The sequence below is a fragment of the Nelumbo nucifera genome, chromosome 2, assembly GCF_055504915.1.
Source record: "Nelumbo nucifera cultivar China Antique chromosome 2, China Antique-T2T, whole genome shotgun sequence".
Taxonomy (NCBI): domain Eukaryota; kingdom Viridiplantae; phylum Streptophyta; class Magnoliopsida; order Proteales; family Nelumbonaceae; genus Nelumbo; species Nelumbo nucifera.
The window spans coordinates 75,620,682-75,637,500 of NC_142650.1; positions in this window are offsets into that span (position 1 = coordinate 75,620,682).

Consider the following 16,819-nt stretch of genomic DNA (forward strand, 5'->3'; position numbering starts at 1 on the left):
AACAACTAGAATAGTACAAATTATCAAGTGTAAGCTCTACTAGAGTAACTGCGTGTGCTTCGATATGAATGATAACTCTCTCCCTCTAAGGAAGTTTCAAGAAATCAAGCATCAAGGTTATTTAAAAATTTAATGGCTTTGGAGTTGAAGATTTATTTGCTACAACTCATCAAGGAGTCAAGAGTTCTACATCAAGTTATATTTATTTGTATTTATTTTTTTAGAATCTTAATGTAAATCAGTTGTATGATGTAGCAATGTTCAAAATATTGATACGCTCGATATGCCAGTATTGATACTATTTTTTTTAGTTTTTTTTTTATTATTATTTTTTTTTTAAACCAGTTCAAGGGGTGTATCGGTGGGGTCCCGGGCCAACATGGTCGATACTTTGAACTTTGTGATGTAGTTGATTGACACTTCACAAGACTAACCTCAATCACCCTTAGAAAGCATAATCCTATTTGATTTGGTTCATTGGCTTTCCCAAGCTTAAACATGCTATGAAAGAGGAAAATATCTTTGAATATGAAAGTCTTTCCAAAGATATGGGCAAGATGTTCTAAGGTTTCTGTGTTTGGGCTATCTATTAGGCAAATTGGACCTAATTATGAGAAGTAATCAACCACCTAGAAAGATGTGTCTATTAATTGTGATAGTTGAGGCATGCATAGTTAGGACTATAAGTAATTGATTGTCCGTACAAATGTGTCAACTAATTGTGATAGGTAAGGCATGCAAATTTTTCCAGTTTGAGAAGATGTGTTAACTACTCAATAAACATGTGTTGACTACTCGGACTAATTGAGCTTACAAGCTTACCAATCGATTGATAAGAAGGAACTAGTCAATTGAGGGAGAAAAAAGTTTCCTCCCTTCGTGTTGTACTTGGCTGTCAAAATTGTTAAGTCATTTATCATGAAGAAATTTGACCATTTGTAAGCTTCAATAACTATTACTAATTTTGGAAAAGACTTCTAACAAGTTGGAGGATATTTTAATCATTTCCCGTTAGAGTAAAATCCCTCTGGCTAGAAAATGATCACTTGCTCTTAATTTTTTTTATAAACAATGGTTTTCAACTTAATTCATAAAAAAGATAACAAGAGTCAAGTTTTGAATTAAAGCTTGTGAAAAACAATTGTGCATACTTATTATACATAGTTGTTTTTGGAGAAAGCAAGTTAGAGCTAGTGTCTTTTAGGAGGAAGAGATCCCTAAGTTTCATTAGTTTCAAATGTGAGCTTTGTTGAAACCATTGAGCTCGTTCTCACCCATCTACTAGGATCTTCCTTTATAAGTTGAGCATTTGACACTTTAGCAATTGTTTAGGTTGTGTTTGGTATCATTGTCACTTCTACTTGCAATGTTTTAGGCTGGTCGATACAACTTTTATGAGAACATATTTTTTCTACCACAAATTCTTTAAGTTATCAATACAAAATTGGGTATCATTGTTGCTTTGTTTAGAAATGCCAAATTTGGTGTTTCTACTATAAATGCTAACACTTAAACAAATGCTTATATTATTTTAGTAGAAATGGTTATTTAATGCGATGTGACAAGACAATTTCTCAAAAATTTGTATTGATCAACACAAAACGTTGCAAGTAGAAGTGGCAATAGTATCAAACATAACCTTAGTTTGTGCTTATAACTATTTATATCTACCTATTGAAAGGTTATGCTTGTTATAAACCTACTCCTGTGCTTATTAATGGAAGATCTTTGAACAAATAGATATTTAACTTGTTGAATACCATTTAAGGTCTTATTGGCACTTTTGTTAATCCCAACTACAAGGGCTTGTAAGCACTCAAAAGCCCTCTTGGTTTAAGTATTGTTGGCATTTGTGTAAATTTAATTGGAAAAGGTATTGTAGGCACCCATGAAGTCATGCTATGCTAGTTGTAGAGGCTTAACTGTCATCCAGGAAGTCAAATTGGTTAGTGGAAATCCTAAGTGATGGCCTAATGTAGAGGATGTAGGTAGTAAGGTTGGCCAAACCTTTATAAAAATCTATATGTACCTCTTTGTTTTGTTTCTTTTCTTTTCATGTTTCGTAGTTTGTTTCACTTTCTAACTTCTCATATAACTGCATTAACTTGAATACTTGGGACCTTGCATATTCTTTTCTTTTATTTTGTTTCTTATTTTTTATCTACAAGATACAAGTTCTATTAGTGCATGTATAATAGCTATTGACTTTAGTAAAAATACCAACTACACGAACTTAATAACTACCTTTACATTTGTTGTCATTGCTATTTACATTTATTGTTCACTAGTAAGTGCACGTGCTTTGCACGTAGCAATTCTAGATGATGAAAATGATAATAATAATATATTCAAAATTTATATAAACTTTATGTATTTTTTAATTTTTGTTTTTATACTTTTTTGTTTTTTATTACAATTGGATGCAAATTGCAAAATCTAAATCTGATTACATAAACACATAATCCAAATATGTGATAATCAGATCAAGTTGTGAATTTTCAAGTATCATTCATAGGTCTACTTGCTTGGCTAGATTCTTCTTTTTGTAATGATTTATCTTTTTTCTTTTGTTCATTTATAAAAAAAATGTAAGATTTAAATAGAGAGAATTGAATGAGGTGAAAAATAATAATTCAATTTACAATTTAAACCACAAAATTAAATAGGGACTAAATTTAAAAAAGAGTATTTTAGTCAAAAGAAAGTTTCATAATCTTATTCATATTTTTAATAGTAGTGTAAATATAGAATTATAGATGTGTTCAAATTTTCTATATTATTTTTATGTAAAAATAATTTTAATGTCACACTTACTTTTTGTTTAATATGATAAATATATGATATTATACATGTGCCTGAATGCTTTTTTTTGTAAAATTTATGTATTTTTTATTTTTATATTTTATTAGTTTTTATTATTTATTTATGACATTAACAGTTAACACATTTAACCTAAAAGTTGAATTATTTATTATTAATTTTTATATTTCATTTTTGGTCAGTATTAAATTATGTATTTCATTTTCATTATCAATAAAAATAATTCTTGTTTATTATGTGCACCTATTTTTTTAATTTGATTAATAATAAAATATCATAAATGTGTTTAATTTTTTCTACATTTTTGTAATTTTCTATATTTATTTCTATTTTAAAATTTTTATTACCTAACTATGACTTCATAGGTTGATCAATTTAATTTGGATGGTTGAATTGCTTAGTCACCACTTGGATAAATAATGGTTTTGTTTTTGAGTCAGTTTTAAAACATATGGGTTTATATTGTTAAAAATATTGATGTAGATCTAATCAGTAGTATTTATTAATGGAAAATAACTTAAATATATGATTTAATAAGAGAAAGTGTGATTTAATACCTTAAGTATAAGACTTAATGAGAGGGGATTAAATGAGGTGGAAAAAATAATTAAACTTACATTTTCAGCCTTTACAATAAAAAATGGATTAAATACATAAATATGAGAATTTTAGTAGCCATAAAAGCTGGTATTGAAATTATAATAAAATGACTTTTATATCTATTCTCAAATAAAAAATAAAGGGTAATTTTAGTCTAATTTCACACTGCATCCACACTTTTATTACATTTCAATAATATTTACTTTTCTATAATTAGTTTTGATTATTTTGATAGTTGATTCATATCTTAACTATCTTGTGTAGTAGCTAGGTCTATTTCTCTACTACTTGTTACTAGTCTAGCTGCTAAGGCACACACTACCAATTTCAGTTGTCTTTTATTGTGCTTATCTATTTTCAACTAATCTTTTACATTTCTATAGTTATTTAAATTTATTGCTCTTATTATTTATTAACTGTAGAACCAATAACCAAGATAGTAGGCTGCAACTCTTAACTGTTCAATTTATTTATTAGTTGCTATTTCATTGTTAGCAGTCATTATTAGTGTTGTGCTTAATTGTTGACTGCTAACCCCTGCAACTCCTGCTACTACCACCTTGTTTATTTGTTTTGTAGCTGTAGGTTTCTCAGTTCAAGTGTTTCATGTTAAATAACTGCTGAACCTAACTTACTAAGCCTCTAGACTTTTGCTGTATATTCCTTAAGGCTTATTAGATTCAGTTTGGGGGAAAGAGTTTTGAGCTTGATTCTCTCAAGAATGTGTGAATTTGGATTGAATTCCATAGAACTCTACCCAATACACTCCCCTCTTGGGCAAGGCCATTAGTCCCAACACCCTTCCCTTTCCTTTCCCCTTAAATAGGCTTTTAGCTGAGCCTCATTTGGTATCCTTCCTCAACCTCGGCCTACCCCCTATATGCAATAATATTTCAGGATGTATGTCTAATGCCTAATTCCAAAGTGTCATGTAACTATCTCATCATGCATTGCCATTTGGATAACTGTCCCCACCTCCCCGACCTCCAAACCTTCTAACACGCTTAGTGCATGCATTCCACATTGCATGCCAGGTATTCACCCATCTATTTGCTATTGCACGTACCTCTGAGGATGCTAGTTCTTTTGACCCAATCTTGCTTTGACAAGAAGGGTCCCATCTGACCAACCGAAGACTGGCTCATTGGTGTGTTAGCTTGTTTATTCCAGCATTAACGTGAAATCAAATCCCGCAATCAGCACTTTAGAAAAAAAAGGAATCAGGAGAAGTTATTAATCATGCCGAATACAAGAAGAGTCCCATGGGCAAGTATAGATAGATACAGTTATATGTACACTCTTGCAATTTATCACCGTAATAATTCTTATCCTTACACCAACTCCCAAACAAAGTAAGATACAGTTATTTCTTTCCCACAATTTTGCAATTTTCTTACCAAAAAATAAAAAAAATAATTGAGAAAACTAATATCTGAAATCTTACCTGCAAAGTAAGAATATCTGCAAGCTAGTCATAGACTAACTACACAACAAACTATTCTCTTCTGCTTCTTCTACACTTACATTTCTTTATTTTTTTTTATTATTTTTAATTTACGAGATTATAGCCAGGTGGCCACTCTACAATTTGGCAAATAATTAAAAGATTTAATCAGAAGGCACTAACTAGGTTCCAAAATTAGGTCATGTGTGCATTCACAAACTCGTGACTCTAATAAAACATACGAGTCATCCGAATCAATAAAAATCAAGACTTTCTTCCAGCACCATTTGTCTCTAGTATAGAAATCTTGAACTGTTATCAATAAATTAAATAACTTTTAAAATTTTCTACAAGGATCCCTTCTTTTTCGAGCCCAAACCCATTAATCCTTTGTCATTACAAATTAATTAAGAAAGAGACTAGGAAGTCAGATTCATACCGAATCTGGATTTCTTATCCACGACAATTCAGTTCATACTAACTCCCATAAGGAATATCTCATTCTCTTACATGTTATTATGTATAGGAAAAGCATGGATAGAGTTTGAGCACAGAAAATCCGGAGTCATAACTCCACTTGCACCTCACAACAGATTTTAACTGTGTATGAAATATCTCCCTATAACAAGCATGGAAAGTGTTCCTAATGTGTGACGGGATCTATTCTTTATAAATGGGTGCCTCACATGTACATCCATCATGCATTGAGAACATCTCCCGTGAATAATAATTAATAAGTAGAAGAGATATTTCCAATGCATGATAGGATGTGCATGTAAAGCACCACCTGTGAGGTGCCAGATGAGTAGCAGATCCGGTCTCCTTGTACGTTGAGATGTGCTTGTGGAGTGCTCTATTGAAGTGCCAATCTGACTCTCCACAGAATGCACCCAACACGGGGGCTCCGCTGCACGATCCACCCGTGCATTCTGAACATCTTCCCATGACAAGTTGGATAGATGTTCCCGATGAAGGGTGGATCGCGCTGTAAGGCACGTGTAGGGGCGCACTATGTGGGGAGTCCGTCCATTCTCGACAACCCAGATGTCCACTCAATTGAGCAGACTCCGATCAATGAAACGGGCCATGCTTGAAATTAGTGTAAACGTAACTACTTCCACCCGTTCACTCTATTTAAATGGCACTTGCTAAAAATATTAGAAAAAGAAGCAGACAGAATGACAGAATTACCATCAACAGTAGAGTTTTTCAACATTTGTGCGCCCAAATACAAGAAGAATATTCGATCCCCTCACCACAATTCTTAGGAAGTGCCCCAAGTACAAACAAGGAGATGGGATCTGCTCTTTACACTGACCTCACGGTATGTTTCAGTCGTGCATCTGCAATTAAAAATTTACAAGTAAAAGATCAGTGTGAGGCGCGTAATTTCACCATGGATTTAATTTGAATTTGGTTGGATTGATTAAGCTGCGTTTGGCATGTTTTATTCCCTGGAAGTTCGTCATTCTAAAATTCATTTAAAATTTGAATTTATTAAGGCCTCGTCTAGCGTGTCTTTCCGAGCAGTCTGTCGGCTATTTACAAGCCCAGCGGACCGTGTCTACATCTTTTCCCATTTGGTTCGTATTACATCTAGCTGCTAAAAGCTGACGTACTAAAAAGACACGAGAAGCCCGTTTTGGATTCGTCTTCGTGTGGAAAGATGCATGGAAAGACACGCCTGAACCAAACAGTTTTCAGACTAGTCTTCAGACTGTCAAGATCTTAATACAAAAGTTCACTGCGTTTTTTAACTATCAGAACTACCAGAAGATTTTCTCAACAAGACTTGCCAAATGGCATATAAAATTATTAAATTGCTTTTTTGAACTCAAAATTCACTCTAAGAATTGATCCTTTCAAACTAAAAAGAATAAACTTAAAGGAAGAACCGCTTTGGGCTCAGAATTCATACCTCCAATACTAGTGATTCTTTAAAGCAAAATTTTAACCAAACAATACCATAGTCAAAGGCCCATGAATAGCCGAACCCATATAGTTGAGTTGGGATAAGGCTTTGATGCTCCTGATGATGATGATATTCAAAGGGTATAACAATCAACCAAACTTCATCTTCAGCCATTAAAAGGCAAAGCAATAAGTAATCCAATTAACCCACTTCATCTGTTATCAAATGGCCCTTAGGGCCAATTGACTTGCCTATTCTTACCCAGATTTACAAACACCAAACAGATCTCAACCCATTTGGGCTGGACATTCCTCAACTCAACCCATATTAGCAAACAAAACCAGCTTAATATAAAATGCAAGAGCATGTCTGATGACTCTGATCATCTAAACAAACTTATTTTTGTCCTTCTATAAACGAATTGTTTAAGTATTCGTTACGTCGACAATGACTGAATCTCGAAACATTTGATGAACTATTTTAGTCAATTTTCTAAACTCGCAGATGCGAGAAAAGTCGGTGTTATGTTAACCTTCGAGGGACGTCGATCAGTGGACCCTGATTTAATCAATCAACTACCAAGACAGTGACTAAGGATGGGTGTTGGGCTATAGAATATTAGCTCCAATGACAAAAACACTATATTATTTTAACGGTGTATTAATTAATTAACCAACAAGGCAACAATCTTATTGAGATCAGGAGAATATAAAATAATAATGTTGGAATAGATGAGAGGGTTTTATATATAATCTCATTGTATCAGATTATTATAATCTGTCTATGAAATGTGGGAAGGTTAGTTTTGGATTTCTACGCTGACCTTGTGTTAAGAGTAGTTTGTTTGTCATGGGGAAATTGATCTTGTTCTCTCACTTGAGAGTTTGTTTTCTAGTTTGATCTGTCTAATGTTAAGAGAGGATTAGGATTCTTGGAAATGTAATTTGGGATTTTAAGGGAACAAGACTCGAGAAAGGTATTTCTTTAATTGTTAGCTAATCATAATTCCTAGGTATTAAAAAATGGGATTAAGAGACCAACCCTAACTCCTAACAAGGGTGTTCTTGTGGTAAGCAGGTGCGCCACATTAGTTGATTCCCCTCTGCTCCTTTGGTGGGCCCACTTCTTTTTATTCAAAAAAAAATAAAAAAAAAACATTCCCATCTTTGTGACTAGGAATAGAGTTTTAATATATACAAAAACTTTTGAACTCACAGGTAGTGAGAAAGGGATGAGATTGTTTAATTTTTAAATGGTCTCCATGGTGATCTAGACAGGGGTCTGGTTTTAAATGGGTCGATCCATAATCATGAAGCTGAGACTCATCCATCTGAGACTTGAATAAATCCGACACAGGAATCATCTATGAATTGGATTTGGATATCTTTGTGGAAATCGGAGTGGATCAACATTCATGCCCTGTTCGTTTTTTCGATAAGTCGCTTACCTGGGAGAAACTTATTCGGGCAAGTGCATTTACCCATGTTCTTTTATTTCCCATGTAAATAAGGTAATGACCATCTTAGCCATAAAAGTTTCATATTAAAAGGGGCATTTTTGTCCCATCCAAGTATTGGCAACTTTCCACTAGAAGGGAAAGTTAATTTATCCACCTAGGAGATGGATATCACTTACTTGGAAAATAAAATTTCAGTGGTCCTCATATAAATCTGAAAAATGAATATGAGTTTTTTGGTCATTGGGAATCAAAATCCCGTTGACCAACTTTCCCCTCTCAAAATCCAAAAAAAAGAACACCCCTAAGATGTAAGTGAGGTCAAATTCTAAAACATGGTCATCTGGTGATTATTATATATGTAAAAAATTCTAGTCTAGTAAATAAAGGGATGAAATTCAAAATTTTCTAGAAAACCTAGTGCTGAAATTGCATAAGATGAAAATAAAAAAAGAGATTTTTCTCCCTGGATCATTTGAAATTATTGGACCTAAAAAGATCAAATCTTTGGATCAAGAATGAATATAGTACCTAATATTGATGTCCACAGGTGTAGAAATTGAAGTGGTAGTTCAAACCCAATCTCAAATCATCCCAAGAATATCTGCAACAAGTTGAAGATGGTGCAGTTTTGTGTCTGTGGTCACAATCCAATTTCTAGAAATTTCAACAAAAAAGGTGAACCCTTGGTCATGAATTTTGTGTGAAGTTTTTACCTAAAAACTATCTGCTGGAATTAGCTTTTAATGGTTTCTCTTTAGGTCTGGTCAAATTGGGTTGCAAAACCCTAGGTAAGTTTATCACTATGTATAGGCTAAATTCAGCAATGATGGGAAGAACACGTATCTTTTTGATCCCCATGTTTTGAGCCCTATTTGTAGACAAGAGAGAGAGGGAGAGCTACAAGAGTCCTCTCCTTATCCATCTAGGTTTCCTAACTATATTAGGAGAGAATTGACGAGAATTTTGTTAGGATAATTCAGCCCAAGTACTAGAACCTTTCTAGTGTAGGTTTACTAGTTAAACATTGGCTTTCTAATTTGGGAGATCGAAGCATGTATGGTGTCGAACCCACAACTTAATGAGAGAACAAACAATAAGTCACATGCTCTTAATACTTAAGCTAGTAGGGCCGATCACTTAGCATTAATTAGCTTAAGTGGCTAATTCAACTATACCTGTTATCAAGTTAAAAGTATTGGAAACGTCAAGTGTATCGGAAAGGCAAGTTTAAGAGACGTATTGAGATACGTCTTGGATGCGCATGCGTATCGTAAAAGAACTAAGATATACATAAATATGCTTGGAAACACTATAAATATTTTAATTAATAAATATAAAAATACATTAACAACACTAAATATAAAACCATCATGAGGTGTATCTACATCAAATTAATATATTTTAATGGTTTTATGAAGAAATATATTGTAGTTAATTATAATTTCATTAAAAATCCTATGCTTAACTATAACTTATAAATTATAATTTTTAAGTTTTAATGTTTTATGGGATGGAAAAAACCCAACTCTTCTATCCAACCATAAAACATGCGTCGGCACAACTTCTAAGCAAAGATATAATTAATACTTATTTATTATTTATTATTTATTTCCAAAAATTATAAAAAATAAATAAACATTATATAATATATTCAAAAAATAGTTATTAAAGACGAAATTTCAATTGCTTTGTGGATATGATAGATCATCTATAGAATTATAATATATTCAATCATTGTGATAAAATGGTAAAATATAATTAATTAATTAATTATTTTTAATTCTAAAAATATAAAAATAAAAAAATAATTATTAAATAAGAAATTTCAATTGGTCTGTGGATATGATAGATCATCCATAGAATTATAATGTATTCAATTGTTGTGATCAAATGATAAAATATAATTAATTATTATTTATTTTTTTTTAATTCTAAAAATATAAAAATAAAATAATGTATTAAAGAAGAAATTTCAATTGCTTTATGGATATGATAGATAAATCCGTAGATCTAAAATATATTTAGTCTTTATAGGTAGAGAAAAAATTACATTTTCAATTTTTTTGTTAATTTATATTTCCCCAAATATCTTCATGAAATTTTCATAAATCTACTGATAACACAAAAAAATTATGATTTTGAATGTAAGAAATGTAGATCAACATAATTTGAACATTCAATAAAAAAAGAAATCACAAGATATTATAAAAATTTGAAATACTTATCTATTTTTGCCATATTTTTTCAAAATTTGAAAAATTCACAAAAAAATAACGATTCACACTTGTTCCTTGCAAACTATTGCAAATCTAGCACTCTAGGAATGAGGTTTGGAGTTTTAGAGTCATTTGGGGGGGGGGGGGGGGGGGTGAAAGAAGCATTATTTTAGGGAAAATAAGCTTGCTTTCCCCCTTTATTTTTTTTCCAGTTTTTGGCCATATCTTTTTCGTCGATACGCTATCAATACCCCCAGATACACCCTTGATATGCCCTCGATACACCCCCGATATGGGTCTGAAACGCATGAAAAAAAGATGAGATGCCCAATTTCCATGCGTATCCCGTATCTTTTTTTCAAAGATACGGTACGATACGCCCCATATCGAGCAAAGTGGCCATGCAACACCTAAGGATGTGAGTCATTAAAGAAAATGGGCCAAAGGTCCATTACTAATGAGATTAGTTAAGCTACTACATGAGTTGTCATGTGATTTGGGTCAAAACTGGGCATGGTTCTGGGTATGGAGCACACATCCTCTTAAGAGGATAATGGTTATCTATTAAAAGAGTCTAGATCCAAATCAGATTTGGACAATCTCCTAATTAGATTAGGAGAGTGCTCCTTATAAAGGGGTTAAGAGGAAAGGGTGAATACAACTTGTATTTCTCCTCTCTTGCTCTCTCATTTTCTCTCTTCCCTCTCAAAACCCTAGTTCGACCTAGGCATTGAAAGAACTGTTTTTTATCATTTTTCCCAATATGGTTTTGCAAGAAAAATGTTGGGGAAATTAGGCTCACAAATCCCAGTCGATCCAAAGCAGTTGAATAGCAGTTTTGTAGAAAACAATGTTGTTGAATTGGCTTTTCATTCACTATACCATTTTCAGTTGGAGGTCAGATTTTGAGATTGATTTTGGGCTTGAATTACCACTCTGGGAGTTGCGATTTGTGGATTATGTATCAAGTATAATTAGTTTTAATCTTAATTTCAAATCTGGTCCAGTTTAGTACAAGCTCGATCCAAAAATTTCAAATTTCAAAATCTTTGGGAAATCGGTTCTCAAGTTGGTAAGAAAATTTTTGAAATTCAACCAGCCATTAAACCTAGTTCATCCATCTATATTCTAGATTCTAACTCATCCAACAGTGGTATCAAAGCATCAAGTATAGTTCTTGAACTGAATTGAATCAAATTTGAAAGAAAGATCAAATCGACAAGAACTAGTCAACCTAACTTGACCTAGTCAACATGAAATTTGAGAAATCGGTTTTTAGATTGGGGCCAATGATATGAAGATTTAACCTTTATATTGTTTGATGTTATTTATAAATGTTTTATAGTGAATTCTTGAATTCTTGGGCTGAAAGTGTAATGGAGATTGAATTCTTTAACGATAGTATGATTTAAGCGCACCATGCGATTTATTTTTGATTCATTGGTATGTAGTTAATTCTTTTTATTTTCTAGAAAAAATGTATTAGGTTTTTTTGCTGTAAGCATTATAAATTAGGTTTTTCCTAATTTATTTACATTAGAGAACTCACTAGAGATCGTGAAGGAAGATAGAGAGGGAAGATCGATGTGGAGTAGTTTGATGACTTCCTACTTTCATCTAGAATGAATTCAGACCATCACAATGATAGCCCTAGTAGTTTAATCTGTTAAATTGCTGATAGTTTTTTGATATGAATCATGAATTAAAATTTTTAGGTCATTAACTTTGGGAATTGATGCATGTTTTGGGCACCAAACCCTAGGCCAATTCGACCTAGTTTTGGTCCAATTTACATGGGCTGAACCTAAGGTTGATTGAGGACTATTAACAATCCCTTGGATCATTGTTTAGGTGATCAAATTTAGATCCAAGCCAAGGGTTTAATGGGCTATTGTATGGACCAATTCGGCTCACTCTTGTGAAACCCAATTAGAATTAGATTAAAGCAAGATGAGCTCATTTTGACATGGATTGCTATATGAGCCGAATTGTGTTTTACAGTTGGGCTCATATACTAAGTTGAACATTATTAGATAATTGGGTCTATTAGTGGCCTGATCATGTGTTAATATAAATGGATATAGGTTTTTCAAGATTCAATTTGATTTTGATCAATTATGTGTGATGTGTGATGTGCTATGTGAATGTGATTCGTACAGGAGCTATAAGCACTTGTCTCATGCAAAGACTTATGCGGCTCTTCATGTCCATCATAACTAAATGCTATGATTAAATGATCTTCTTTTACTAGGCCCTTTTCTTATTTCCTCTCCAAAGAGGAACCCCATGAGAACCCTAGCCCATTTAGGATTCACTTGAATATAACTTTATGAAAGTCAATGGGAGCCACTATGGTAAGACCTAAAGCTGACCTAGGGACTGATATAAATTCAAGAATAATATAAGTGCTAGAAGATAGAGAATATCATAAGATGACATATTTAAAGGCTTTTTGTCATTAGTATGAAAACGGGATGAATTGGTGGGTGGAGATGTACAATAAAAATTGGTAATGCCAATCCTATGTTATGATCCATTCTATGTTAATGTGTCAAATTTGGTAATGCCACAGGCAGTGGAATTAACCATTTCTCATATTCTTTTCATGAGTTTATGTTTCAGAGTTTCCTCAATCACATTTGTTTTTAAAGAATGGTGGACTATGTAGAGACCATTCTCATGTTTTTCATGGGTAATGAACTTGTTATTCAATTTAATTGTAATTTTATTACTAAATAAAATGAAATAACCATCCTTATATAACTTAAAAACTGAAATCAAATTTCTCCTAAGCTATAGAACATAAAGAAAATCTTTAAGACTAATGACACTTTCCCTAAAAACTAAATCCGTTGTTCTTATAGCAGCAACTGCAATTGTTGCAAATGTACCCATGTAGAGTATGACCTCATCCTCAATCAACCTTTGCTTTCCTTGAACCCTTACAAAGTGTTACATTCATGAGTTAAAGCCCTAGGAGGTAGAAGTAATCAGCATATGGGTCTCTATGACCTCAGTTTCAAAAATATGTTCATTCTTCTTCTTGAGGGATTCTAGATACCAAGGATAATTCCTCTTCTAGTTCCTAGTCTACTTGTATAAGTGACACTTATCTAATGACTTTTCTCTCTTTAAATTCTTTTCTTTGCCGGCCTTCTTCTAAGGCATCTTTTTGCCCTTACATTTCTTCTTGTAATATTTGCTTCATTCAACAAGCATGGCTACTGATTTGTCATTTCTAATCAGTTCCTTGGCCTATTGCAACATATTGCCTATCTCTTGAAAGCTAGCTTTTAGCTTGTTTATATTGTAGTTGAGGACAAACTAATTAGAGGATGTGGGAAGGGGGTTCAAGATGGCATCAACTTTTGTATCATCATCTAATTTGGAGCTGAGAGCCTCTAGTTTATTTATGAACCCTATAATCTTCATGACATAGTCATGAACCAATTGGTTTTCAAACATCTTAATGATCATTAATAGTTTGAGGGCCTTTTAATGGGCAAAATGATTATTCTCCTCATACATGGCCTTAAAACTATCCAGGATTTCTTTGTAAGATGTTATCTTATCAAATTATTTCTAGATAGAATTGTCTAGTGAGGTGAAGATGTAACATTGGGTAAGAGAGTTTTGTTTTTCTCATCACATTCCTAATATTCCTTAATTTTTACTTCAAAAGTTTCACTAGGACCTTCTAATGCCTTCTGGTGGGCAACTTTTTCAAATTTCTTGGACGTGAGGATTAAATTATGGTCATGTATTTAATCTATGTAATTGGGTCCTTTCAACTTATTGTCAACAAGTAATTTAGTGAATGGTCTACGTGCCATTTATGATAAATTGCACAAATTAGCAATTAGCCTACAACATGCTTTGTCGCATCTCTTTCCATTAATTTAACCAACTTTCATGCCAATGACAAAAGGCCTTTAGAGATGTCATAGTGACTCTTAGGTCAGTTTAGGTCACACCATAGTGGCTTCCATTGACTTTCAAAAAGTCAGGTTTAAATGGGCCCAAACAAGCTAGGGTTTCCTTTCTAGAGAAGAAATAAGAGAAGGGCCCATAATGTGGGAAATGAGTCAATGATCTATGAGATATCATGGCAATGAAGTGCATTAAACCATGATGGGTGTAGAGAGCCACATAAGGTCTTGTCATCATGGGCTAAGCACTTATGGCCTTTGTGTGAATCTCATTCTCATAACACATATCATCACATGTACTTGATCAAAATCAACTTAAAGCTTGTAAAATCTAGGCCCACTTAGATTAGCACACTATCATCCTATTATTGAACCCATTTGTCAAATAATATATGTGTTGGTATATGAACCCAACTGTAAAAAACAGTTCAACCCATATAGTAGTCCAAGGTGAATGGGCTTATCATTTTTGCGCAACGATCTCCAATTGGTTTTCCGATGTAAACAAACTAAGAAAACCTAATTTTCTAGTTATTACATTAGAAATATCCTATTACATTTTGTTTAAGAAAAACAAAAAAATAAATTACAAATTTTGTATAAATATCAAAATTGCATGGTGTGCATTAACCTTGCCACTAATAAAGAATTCGATCTCCACTACACTCCAACCCATAAATTTAAGATTCTACCATAGAATTATTCCAAATAATAGAAAAAAAAAGATAAGGATTAAATTTCAGATCATTAGCCCAGACTAAGAACTGAATTCTCAGTTCACATGATAAACTAGGTCAAATCAGGTAGATTAGTTTAGGCCAGTTTGATTCTTGTTTCAATTTTGATTAAGTTTAGTCAAAGAACTGAACCTAGTGCTTTGATACCACTATTTGAAGAGCTAGGAATCAGATTTAAGGTGGTTGAACCTGTTATAGTTGTTGGCCGAATTAAAAAAGATTCCAATCCAAATCAAGAACCGATTTCTCGGTATTTTGAAATCTAGAATTTCTGGATCAATCTTGCATTGAACCGGTTTAGGCTTTCATCAGAGAGAGTGTTAGCCCCGATATTAACTTTGTTTGACAAAGGGGTCGATCTTATCACTATGATCACCCATTCATGTAATTTTCCAAACTACTCCAATATGCCAGATATTTGACCCTTAGTGAATCTCACTAGCTGGCATATCAAAAGCATTTTAATCCAAGACTTAGTGCAATATCATAATCAAGTCTCGAGTTAAATACAACTTTCTAACATTGCCTATCCATCTCTAAGGTCAAGGGCATAACTAGAAATTGATATAGGTTCATTGTTTCTTCCAAACACCCATGATTATGCTTGGGGTCTAACCTTAGCAACCGAGATAGGCTACTCGACCAATTCAACAACACATCAGTGTCAATCTTGTTAGGATAAATTCTTCAAATTTATCCAATGGCTAAGAACATTTTAAACTAACACAAGGCTTATAAGTGTCTACTTTAAGGAATAATTCATAGAAACACACTAATTGAACGTAAAACAATAATGTACTTATATTAAACAAACTAAAATGTTTGTATACATCAATCTCATTGGAACTAAGGGCATGCACTATTTAACACTCCTAAGTCTGACTTCCAAGTTTTTTTTTCTTATTTTATTTTTCCCTTGATATCAACATTTGGAGTTCCCTTGTGGTTTTTCACTATCTACTTGATTCCTTATCAACAAAGTAGGGTCTATATGGTGCCAATTTGCCAATCTTTCAAAGATTGAGGTCTTATTAGATAGGACAAAACATGGCTTAGGGCAAGATTCAGAAACAAAGGATACAAAGCTCAAAGACTCTTTTTGATATGGGTTTTGGATTGTAGGTTTTAACCTTGGTAGATAGCTGATTTGAAAACTAGTCGTACTGTCGTTCATCTTTAATTACTCTAAGACAATTTGATTTGTTTAGCTTTCATGATTTTTAAGGTTGATCCATACAAGTATACAAAGTCACAATGCTTGTTCAAGTATTTTTAAGAAATTCTGTTCAAATGAATTAAAGCTCTTTACTATCTTATTCTTAACTCCACAATGAATGACTAAAGGAGTTCTATATCAATGGTTATGCAAGAAACTTAGTTCAAGAACATAGATAGCCAGATAGGATGCTCATCAATAACCTGCTTATTACGGCTTTCTTTGAGAGCCTACTTTATACATATACCATTCAAATTATATATTTCCAAGCATTCTCATAACTTAGTTCTCTTCCCAAATTATGTAGCAAGGATTATTCTGGTTTTGGAAGTCCTAGTATACTAACATTTTAGGAGGCATGATTAAACTTTTATTCTTCATTATGTGGGACTAAAACCAATGCTCATGGTTTAAGCTCTACTTTGATCCTAACATTTCAATGGAGTTAATTTGGAAATTTTTATCAACTTTCATTACTCCTCTTGA